Source organism: Bison bison, unplaced genomic scaffold (assembly GCF_000754665.1).
Source record: "Bison bison bison isolate TAMUID 2011002044 unplaced genomic scaffold, Bison_UMD1.0 scf7180017864289, whole genome shotgun sequence".
NCBI lineage: Eukaryota > Metazoa > Chordata > Mammalia > Artiodactyla > Bovidae > Bison > Bison bison.
In genome coordinates this window covers 14,714,850-14,726,163 of record NW_011494861.1, presented here as the reverse complement: position 1 = coordinate 14,726,163, position 11,314 = coordinate 14,714,850, and the positions used below count along the sequence as shown (strand labels likewise).

At 43.5% G+C, this 11,314-nt stretch overlaps 1 pseudogene; it reads right to left on the bottom strand.

Annotated features, from left to right (window-relative positions):
- Positions 1-6,571: 6,571 nt before the first annotated feature.
- LOC104996125 lies at positions 6,572-9,425 on the bottom strand (annotated as a pseudogene).
- Between the last annotated feature and the right edge of the window lie 1,889 nt (positions 9,426-11,314).

Below are 11,314 nucleotides of genomic sequence, written 5' to 3'. Positions count from 1 at the left end.
GAATTGATGCTTTTGAACTGTGGTGTTGGAGAAGACTCTTGAGAGTCCTTTGGACTGCAAGGAGATCCAACCAGTCCATTCTGAAGGAGATCAGCCTTGGGGTTTCTTTGGAGGGAATGATGATGAAGCTGAAGCTCCAGTACTTTGGCCACCTCATGCCAAGAGTTGACTCATTGGAAAAGACTCTGATGCTGGGAGGGGTTGGGGGCAGGAGGAGAAGGGGACGACAGAGGATGAGATGGCTGGATGGCATCACTGACTTGATGGACGTGAGTCTGAGTGAACTCCGGGAGTTGGTGATGGACAGGGAGGCCTGGCGTGCTGCGATTCATGGGGTCGCGAAGAGTCGGACACGACTGAGTGACTGAACTGAACTAAACTGAACTGAACAATCTGTTGTAGAATAGACTTGACAAAATTCTTAGATCTCACAACACCAAGATGGAGCCTCAATATAAACTGTCTACTTTGGGTGATAATGACATGTCAGTGTAGGTTCATCATTTATAACAAGGATGCCAATCCAGCGGGGAATGCTGATAGCTGGGCAGGTGACCCATGTGCTGGAGGCAGGATTTAAAGGGAAACTCCCTTACCTTACATTGAGTTTTACTTTGAACACAAAACTGCTCTACAATATAAAGTCTACTTTAAAACCTATGATCAATTACTATTGATGTATGGCAATAACCATCACAATATTGCAAAGTAATTATCCTTCAATTAAAATGAATACATAAATTAAATTTAAAAAGAAAAAAGACAATTTTAATATAGCTCTGAAAGTATTATTCTAAATATTTTTTAAAGAAGAAACTCTTCTTTTTGAATGATCTTTAAAATCAGTTTTAAAGATACTTTTCTTTTGCGATTCCAAACCAAGTTGAACATTTTTCAAAAATATCCACATGCACTCTTTAAAACTACTAAACTTTCTTTGTAATTTGTAAATACAGTTTATACCTTTTATATTTATATGGATCACAGCACAACTATTTATACTAAATAAGCATTTGTTTGTTGTTGAAGCAATTCTGACTCTTTGCCACCCCACGAACTGCAGCATGCCATGCTTCCCTGCCAATCACTATCTCCATGAGTTTGCTCAAACTCATATCCATTGAGTCAGTGTTGCTATCCAATCATCTCATCCTCTGTTGCCCCTTTCTCCTCTTGCTCTAAATCTTTCCCTGCATCAGGTGGCCAAAGTATTGGAGCTTCAGCTTCAGCATTAATCCTTCCAATGAACATTCAGTGTTGATTCCCTTTAGGATTGACTGGTTTGATCTCCTTGCTGTCCAAGGGACTCTTAAGAGTCTTCTCCAGGACCACAGTTCGAAGGCTTCGATTCTTTGGTGTTTAGCCTTTTTTATGGTCCAACTCTCACATGCTTACATGACTACTGGAAAAACCGTAGTTTTGACTATATGGACCTTTGTTAGCAAAGTGATGTCTCTGCTTTTTAATATGTTAATTAGATTTGTCATTGGTTTTCTTCCAAGGAGCAGCATCTTTTAATTTCATGGCTGCAATCGCCAACCACAGTGATTTTGAAGCACAGGCAAATAAAGTCTGTCACTGTTTCCATTTTTTCCCCATGTATTTGCCATGAAGTGTTGGGATCAGATGCCATGATCTTTGTTTTCTGAATGTTAAGTTTTAAACTAGCTTTTCACTCTCCTCTTTTACCCTCATCAAGAGGCTCTTCAGTGCCTCTTCACTTTCTGCATTAAAGTAGTATCATCTGCATGTCTGAGGTTGTTGATGTTTCTCCTGCAATCTTGATTCCTGCTTGTAACTTAGGCATTTCACATGATGTACTCTGCATAGAAGTTAAATAAGCGGGTGACAGTATACAGCCTTGACACACAACTTTCTCAATTTTGAGCCAGTCCGTTGTTCCATGTCTAATTCTAATTGTTGCTTCTTGACCTGCATACACGTTTCTCAGGAGGCAGGTAAGGGGGTTTGGTATTCCCATCTCTTTAAGAATTCTCCACAGTTTGTTTTGATCCACACAGTCAAAGGCCTTAGCATAGTCAATGAAACAAACGTTCTCCTGAAATTCCCTTGCTCTTTTTATGATCCAATGAATGTTGGCAATTTGATCTCTTATTCCTCTGCCTTTTCTAAATCCAGATTTTACATCTGTAAGTTCTTGGTTCATGTACTGCTTAAGCCTAGCTTGAAGGATTTTGAGCATTATATTGCTAGCAAATGAAATGAGTGCAATTGTACAGTAATTTGAACAATTTTTGGCATTGTCTTTCTTTGGGATTGGAATGTAAACTGACCTTTTCCAGTCCTATAGCCCCTGCTGAGTTATCCAAATTTGATGGTAATAGATGAAAGCTCACACCTTCTCTTGGGATCCTGGACAAGCCCCCAAGATGATAGGTTGAGGCTGTGAGCTGTGAACCATGCAGGGATTTTCGGCCTCAGGAGGAGAGGATTTCAATCTGGGGCCAGAGACAAGCCTTGACCACTCGGAGCTTTTGTGTAACAAAGTTTATTAAAGTATAAGAGAGAGAGAGAAAGCTTCTGACGTAGACATTAGAAGGAGGTGGGAAAGCACCCCCTTGCCAGTTTTCACCAAGGCATCTTATACTCCTTAGCAAGCTGTTGATCATAGATAAAAGAAACAACTCAAGGCTGAGAGAGCCGCACCAGGTGCAGCTCTCTCCCATAACACACATATCTGCACAAGGGGAGTCCTCTCTGGAGGAGGTGTCTATGGGCGAGATATGTTGTGTAAGTCTCAAAGGAAAACAGGCGTCCAAACAAGATACATAGTTTTATTAACATAGCTTAAGAAAAATATTTCCTGTGAGTAGGATGTATTACTTGGTTGGGAAATTCACAACTCAAGGTTGGAAAAAAGTTACTTTCAGGCAGAACTGATTAACATCATAGCAACACAGAATTAAAGGACCCTCCTATGTGCCTAAAGCTGGAGCAAAGGAGTGTAGAAAAAAAGTATCCGATGTTTGCCCTTTGTCTCCTCCTGAGGCCTGGGGACCTCTGGCCTCCCTAGGGAGACCTACCTAGCTATTAACCCTTTCATTGGCATATTAAGGTCAGAACTTTAACTGCATCATCTTTTACGATTTGAAATAGCTCAGCTGGAGTTCCATCACCTCCACTACCTTTGTTCATAGTAATGATTCCTGAGGCCCACTTGACCTCACACTCCAGGATGTCTGACTCTACGCAAATGACCACACCATTGTGGTTATCCAATAATTAAGACTTTTCTTTTGTATAGTTCTTCTGTGTATTCTTGCCATCTCTTCTTAATCTCTTCTGTTTCTATTAGGTGCTTGCCATTTCATCTTTTATTTTGCACATCTTTGCATGAAATATTCCTTGGTATCTCTAATTTTCTTGAAGAGATGTCTAGTCTTTCCCATTCTATTGTTTTCCTCTATTCCTTTGCATTGTTCACTTAAGAAATCTTTCTTATCTTGCCTTGGTATTCTCTGGAAATCTGAATCTTCTAGGTTGGTAAGTGTCCAACATGTTACTGGGGAAGAGCAGAGAAACAGTTTCATAAAGAATGAAGAGGGTAGGCTAAAGCAGGGAAGTCACTCAGTTGTCGATGTGTCTGGTGGTGAAATTAAGTTCAATGCTGTAAAGATCAACCTGGAATGTTAGGTCCATGAATCAAGGCAAATTGGATGTGGTAGTGGAAGGAGGTGGCAAGAGTGAACATTGACACTTTAGGAATAAGTGAACTAAAATCCACAGGAATAGGTGAATTTAATTTGATGACCACTTACGTTACAGTTGATGTTAGAGATGGTTGACACTACAGATCAGCTCATTACACTTGTTTAGTTGGTAAGTTGTGTCTGACTCTGTGACTCCATGGACTGTAGCCTGCCAGACTCCTCTGTCCATGAGATTTCCTAGGCAAGAATAGTGGAGTGGGTTGCAATTCCCTACTCCAAGGGATTGCCCTGATGCTAGGACTGAAACTGTGTCTGCTGCATTGGCAGGCGGATTGTTTACGATTGAGTCACCAGGGGAGTCATCTGGTTTGATCTCCCAGCAAGTGGCCTATGAGTCTTGAGGCTCAGCATGTCCATCATTAGAGATGAGTGGAATCTTTCCTATGACCTCCCACTGCTTGTCCCTGTGCTGGCTGCTAAAGCAGCTTGGGGGAATTCTGATTTATTGGTGTCCTCATGTAAATGCTGAGTCCTTTCTTCTTTCCTTCTTGTTGAAGGAATAGAGGGTAATCATGAGGAATGAAGAATCCTGGGGCTAGTAGAGGGAAAGAAGGAAAGGACTCATTTACTGAGCTCGTCCTGTGTGCCAGGTCCAGTGCCAAGGTCTCAACATGCATCATCTCATTGATCCTATAAAAACTCCATTTGCTGTGTTTTCATCATTACCTCCATTTAATGGACAAGTGGTGCCTCTTGCCTAAGATCTCCCCAGCCCAAGGTCCACTCCATCAACAGAGCCAAAAACAAAAACAAAACAGCCCCAGAATCCTCAGCAATAAGCCTTCATTTGAGTGCCCTTTTTTTATGGTTTCTGTGTTGATTAATTTTATGTGGCATTGATTCTAGCTGTTTCTGAGATGGTGTTTCTGAAAGAGATGAGCATTTGAATCCACCAACTGAGTGAAGACATCTGCCTTCACTAATGTGTGTGGATTTTATCCAATTCCTGGGGTCCTGAATGGAACAAGACAGCATCTTCTCTCCTTCTTTCTCTTTTTGCCCATGAACATAACAGCTTCTGGCTCTTGAGACTTGAGATGCCAGGACTTACCCAGGTCCCCTGGGTCTCAGGCCTTTAGCCTTGAGTTACATCATCAGCTCCCCCAGTTTTTAGCCCTAAGCCTTGGCCTGAGTAATATACCTGACTTTGCTTGTTCTCTCGCTTACAGAGAGCAGACTGTGGGACTCCATCTCTTAATGGTGTGAACCCATTTCCCTAATGTACAGAAGAATCTTGACCATCATGCCTTTGAACTGCTCAGATCCACTTACTCATGGAAATTTTACTATAATAAATGTAACACTACATCATCTGCAGTCTCTTGAATCTGAGGATGTGGAACTGAGGGTAGGGAGAGTTGCCTACGAGGGATAAGATGTATTTAGGAAGTGTTTCTTTTATATAGGCTGATAAATTGATGATAAAACATGCTGTACTAGTCTTCCCTATTTGGAAGAGATAGTAGGTATTATAGGAACAGTGTCCATCTCTCAATAACATGACCTACCCCACAAAAGGATAAAATTTATTTTTCTTTAATTAATTAATTAATTTTTTACTTCTTGTTGAGTTGGGTTTTTGTTGCTGTGCCCCGGTTTTCTCTGGTTGTGGTGAGTAGGGGGTACTGTTCATTTGGGTGCGTGGGCCCACGGCTTCTCTTGTTGAGCAGCACATACTCTGAGTGGTGGAGACTCAGTATTTGCAGCATGCCCTCTCAGTAGTTGGGGCCTGAGGGCCCTAGAGCTCTCAGGCTTCAGTAGTTGAGGTATGTGAGCTCAGTCGTTGCAGCTCACAGGCTCTGGCGCACAGGCTCAGTAACTGTGGCCCATGCGCTTAGTTGCTCCAGAGCATGTGGGCCAAGGTTCAATCCCTGTCCCTTGCACTGGCAAGCAGATTCATACCATTGGACCACCAGGGACGTCCAGGATATAATTCCTTAATGTGGTTCAGAAATAGTAAAACCATGATATATGCCTGTGTGATTTTAGTATTTGATCAAAGGACATTGTATGTCTTTACTGGTCACACTAGTTTAATTCAAGAAGGACAACTCACACTCATGGCAGGCATGGGTTGATGAGGACAAGGGATTCTGGCTCATTTGCAGTGTGGATGATGCTTTCCAGAACTGAGAGCCTTGACTTGCATAGTGAAGCCCTTTCCCAGCACGGAAAGGCCAGGAACTGAGACCTATGGACCCACCAGGAGAACCATGAGAACTGCTCATGTCCAGGGCCACAGCGTGAGCCAGCAGTGATGATCCTGCCAAGAGCTCTTCGCTCCAGTGGCTCATTGGCCTCTGAGTAGTTTTCCCTTATTGTGTGCATCAATCCACTGAATAGCCACGGAAGTAAGTAAAGAGATAAAAGATGTCCACAATGGAATAGAGAACTAGTGGGAATAGTAGGGTTTCAGATCATAGACTATTTGGTGTGTTTCCTTCCATCAGTCACTGGAGATTTCTGAGGTGGAAACAGAGAACAGAATAATATATCATGAAGGGCACCAGTCCATGTACACTGAAAGTTTCTTTATTTCTGACCATTATTTTACAATCATCCCCTCAGAGACAATGACAATATGTACACCCCAAATTTCCCTCCAGAAAATGAGATTCATTTTTCTGATGCTATAAACCCATAACTCTGAAAGTTCCATCACCTCCCAGAGCCTACGTTTCCCACTACAATCCTGCAGCCTTGCTGGATCACCCTTCCTTTTCCCATTCACATTGAGCTGATGTCTGAAACCATAGCTCTGTTTTCACTTCATGATGTGGCCATGTCCTAGATTTCAGTTTCCAAGAGCCCAGAAGAAAACTTCCAATGGAGGCAACCACCTAGGCAGGGTTAGTATAGCTGTATATAATGGGCTCCACGTGAGTGCATATGTCATCACCACAGTGAGGACAGGGGCTGAATGTTAGCCAAATGGTCCTGGGCTGCTCTAAGTCTCTCAGAATCTCCAACAGCTCAGTCTGAAGCTGGGGAAGTCTGCCATCTAGAAGAATACCTTGAGGGCTGTAATTCTCCCGAGGGGCAGGATACCACTCCTGACTTAAACAGGAAAGCCCAGCGGTTTGTCGCAGCAGCTTCTCCATGATGGCCATGGAGAGGATATTCCCACACAGGCTGAAGGACCTGAGCTGGGAGCAGCGGCTCAGGGATGGCAGGATGGCCTCAAACTGAGAGTCCTGGATCCCACACTGGTCTAAATACAGTTCCTGGAGGGTGGCTGCAACTTCCTCTAGCAGAACTTGGAGCAGCTCAGGATTAAAGTCCATTAGGGTGACACCATTCAGTTCCAGGCTTTTTAGCTGACAGATGTTCGGACAATGGGACAGATGGGTCAAGTCTGATTCTGTAAGCTGGCAGTTCATTATTGAGAGGTTGTCCAAGGTGGTCTTCAGGCACCTGGGGAGAAACCAAGAAATCAGTTCTTAAAACTGATGTCTACAGGTGATATAAAAATGGTTTCTACAGGGCTAATGTTAAGTCTGATGAGGGTCAATACATTGATTGCCCAGTATCTCTCTAGGCTAGTCTTGTCACTTTCACTATGTATCTGAGTCAATTCATAGAACATTGAAAGGTCTCTTCCTCATTTATCAAACAGACTATAACATACTCTACTTCCTTATGAGGATGAATGAATATAATGGAATGCCCTAGAAGGTACTCAGAGGAGCTGGACACAGAGTGTCAATCAAGCATAGACATCACTGGTTTTTAGTACTAGGTGATGAGATAGAAAATGGTTTCAGCTAAGGCTTCCTTCAATCCAAAGTTGGGCTTCAGAGGCCAATACTTCTGGCCACCGAGGCTTTAGGGAGACATGCATAAAGAAGCAACTTACACAAGATCTCATAACATCAAATGTGATGCCTGTCTAGAGGGGCTCACTTATATCCCTGCTAACTTTCTACCACTTTCTACTACCCTTTTCTCTCAGCTCGATTAACATCATCTCCAGAATCATACTTTTCCCATATAAGAATTAATGTATCTGGAGCAAAAAATAAAAATATTTTACAGATGGGGATTTAAGACAGGCTCATTTTGATCAGTAATCTGATGAGCATAGAGCTTCTCTTCAGAATTGCTCTGGTTTGCTGTGGTTTCCCCACTTCAGTGCCCTCTTTATTTCCTATATTTTAAGTGATTTGAACACAGATACCTCTGCTGAAGGTAGAAATTATAATCCCTTTAGTGCTAGATCAACCATTCCAGTCAATAAATTGTACCTCCACAGTGGAGTGTCCCTTTCAAGAACCATTACACCAATTTACCCCCAAATTGATTTGTGTGGTTACAGGATATCACACTTCAGGAGAGAGTGCATTTGATATTCTAATGCTATGTTCAATGTTACCTAGCCAGTGGTCCACACTCACCTGAGCATCTGGTCCAGGTCCAGCCTTCAAGGAAGGAGGGAGACTCCAGATGGAGATCCTGGAGGTGGCCCAGCCTCTGGAACTGGGAGGTAATTTGTACAACATGATCGTGCTCCTGCTTCTTGAAGGCAGATACTTGGATGGGGAAGAGACGGAATCTCTGCAAATTACTCATGTGGCCCAGGAAAGGAGCAAATGTGGCCAGGGTGGACAGATTCCAGGTGCAACTCACTTGCACCTCCTGGATACAGACCAGCTGCACCATGCTCAGGACCTTCACGATATTGCCCATTGGCATTGAGACGATCTTCAGCTTCTTGCAACACAGGTGGATGGAAGCTTTTCTCTGCTCCACCCACCTAAGGAGGTAGGTGAGGAAGTTGTCGAGGGTCCTCTTTTTCAAGGAAAGGTCTATAAAAACCTTCAGTGGCGCCACATGCTGCATTGTCATTGACCTGGGCTCAGCTACTGGTGTTCTTCCTGAGCTTGTGCATCTGTGAGTACTGGCTCCAGACCACATGCTCCAGAAGTTATGACCAGTGTCCCGCAAATCTAGCACCCGCAGTTTGCATCTCCTATTGAGAAAAAGAAGATTGGTGGGGAAGCATTAAAATCCACCCAGAATGAAACATTGGTCTACAAATTTGAAAACAGACTTCCCAACTGTGCTGTAACTTCAGATTCCTGACATCACTTGCTGCCGTGCCTTCTTCCCTCTCTGACTCAATTTCTTCCATCTCCCTTACCCCTCCCTTCTTTTCTGGTTCCCCACTTCTAGTAACTTTTAGCATCATTGTGAGGAGGTGTGGCATGTTCTTTAGGCTCTTTTTTTTTTTTAATTGTAGGTACACCTACACTTCCCAAACGTGTTTCCCTTGGTGAGGCAAGGCCTCTAGGCTTCTACATTGCCTTCTTCAGATCCCTCTGGTCCATCCCTTTCCCACCCAGTTTTCATCACCCCAGGTGTTTCCCCTGAGACACCCTGGATTTTGCCAGGTTACCTAAGTCAGACTCACCTGGCGCAAACCTGCACAAACAGGACATCAAGGGCTTCTAGCACTGCTTGTAGGGGCCCCACATGAGGCAGGTCAATGAGGCCCCCTAGAGGCAGGCGGGCAAAGGGCCAGGCTTGCACCATAACCTTCAGAATTTCAGTGTGTCTCCCATTGAAGGCCTCAGTGAAAAGGGGTGGGAAGAGCTCCACGGGCAGCTGTTCCAGAGCAGAAAAGGCCAAGTCATCATCCCTCAGCAGGTGCATTCCCGCCAGGTCCAGGAGTCTGGGTGGGGTCCGTACACTCATGCTGACTCTATGCCAAAAGGAATACTATGTAAACTGTCAGAGAACAAGGCATTGGCTTCAGACCAAGCAGAGGCACACCTTAGACTGTCTCCCTCCCCTTCAGAAGAACCTACTCAAGGCCAAGGTCTGTGCACTGGCGAGGGTGAAAGCATCTTACTTGGCCCATATGACACTGTGGGCTCAGTGAGCACAAAGCTGTAACTTTTCCCCTACTGGATTCAGAACAAGCATTTCAACCACTAGCACATTGAAATCCATCTGCTGCTTTGCTTAAATCATGTCCCACTGGGAAAGTTACCAAGGTCCTGAAAGCTGACCTCAAGCTTTATTTTGGGAAGACTTTTAGATAGTCATTTAGAGCCTTAAGTCTATGGAAAGAGGACTGCCATGTGAAGCAGCGAGTCCCCATCCTTAGTTAAGCTGGATGGTAAAGATGAAAGAAATACTCAGGACATGTCATGTGTACATAAAAGAAGTATTTTAAATTTTGAGAGCTAATATTACAGACATTTTATTATAAATATCTTCCTAGTAAAGACATTTAAAAATTATTTCAACTACAGTACAAATCAAAATATTTGGGACTCAGGGAAAACAACATTGAGAGATAAATGGAAACCTGAAACCTCATCTGAAAGGAAATAATTAAAAAAGAAAAACTCTCCATGCCATGTGGAGTTACAGGCTACTTGTAAGGTCAGTTAACACCATATAAGAATAGTACTGACAATAACTTACTTGTGTGATGTGGTTGGTGTGGGACTCAGACCACAGACTCTATGGAAGATCCAGCCAGTGACTCTGGAGCCAGAAGATCCTGCATCCTTTCTTCAGAGGCTGAGAATCTTATAGACATTTCTGATCTCATCATCTCTCTGTGTGATTAACACAATCAGAAAGGGGTACCTGATTAGATTATAGATGGCCCTTGGTCCTTGGTCCTGATTGGATCTTCATTTTTCTCCACCTTAGGTGACTGAAACAGATTACATACGGGGAACAGAAGGAATGATGGAGAAGGAATCAAAGATTCATTGATGGATTCACTCCACAAGCCTTGGTTGATATTGACCGATACGCTCAGTTATATTCCTGGGTTTGGTTGGGCAAAAAATTATTGGTTTCAGTCACTGAACAAGAAAAAACATAACTTGAAAGCATTATTGTTGAGGGAACTTTGCCCATATAAAACCTATCAAAATGTTCCTCAATTAACACAGCTTCATGAAAACAATCCTGTTGTTCCCAAAGTAAACAAAATACATGCACCCCTGTATCAGCTTGTCACTCAGGTGTTATGTAGGAAACACAGGGGATTGTGAGCCTATTCAGGCAGCAAAGGAAGAGCTTTGGGGGATGTGGATGGTTTTCCAGGCTTAAGCCAAGCCTTCTCTGAAGGTGAACAGGTCTAAATTTCAGTGAGATGTAAGAGTGTGTCAGGACAGTTTGGAGCCGGGCATTCCCAGACAGACCATGTGAATGATTACAACAGTGTAAAGTTTTTTTTTTTTTCTTTCAGGAAAGAGGGGGAGAAGGCAATGGCAACCCACTCCAGTACTCATGCCTGGAAAATCCCATGGACGGAGGAGCCTGGTAGGCTGCAGTCCATGGGGTCGCTAGGAGTTGGACACGACTGAGCGACTTCACTGTCACTTTTCACTTTCAGGCATTGGAGAAGGAAATGGCGACCCACTCCAGTGTTCTTGCCTGGAGAATCCCAGGGACCGGGGAGCCTGGTGGGCTGCCGTCTATGGGGTTGCACAGAGTTGGACACGACTGAAGTGACTTAGCAGCAGCAGCAGGAAACAGGGAGATTTAAAGATGTTATTCTGGGTAATATTTAGAAAGTAAAATATGGTGACTTACAAAAGACAGTGTTATCGTTGAGG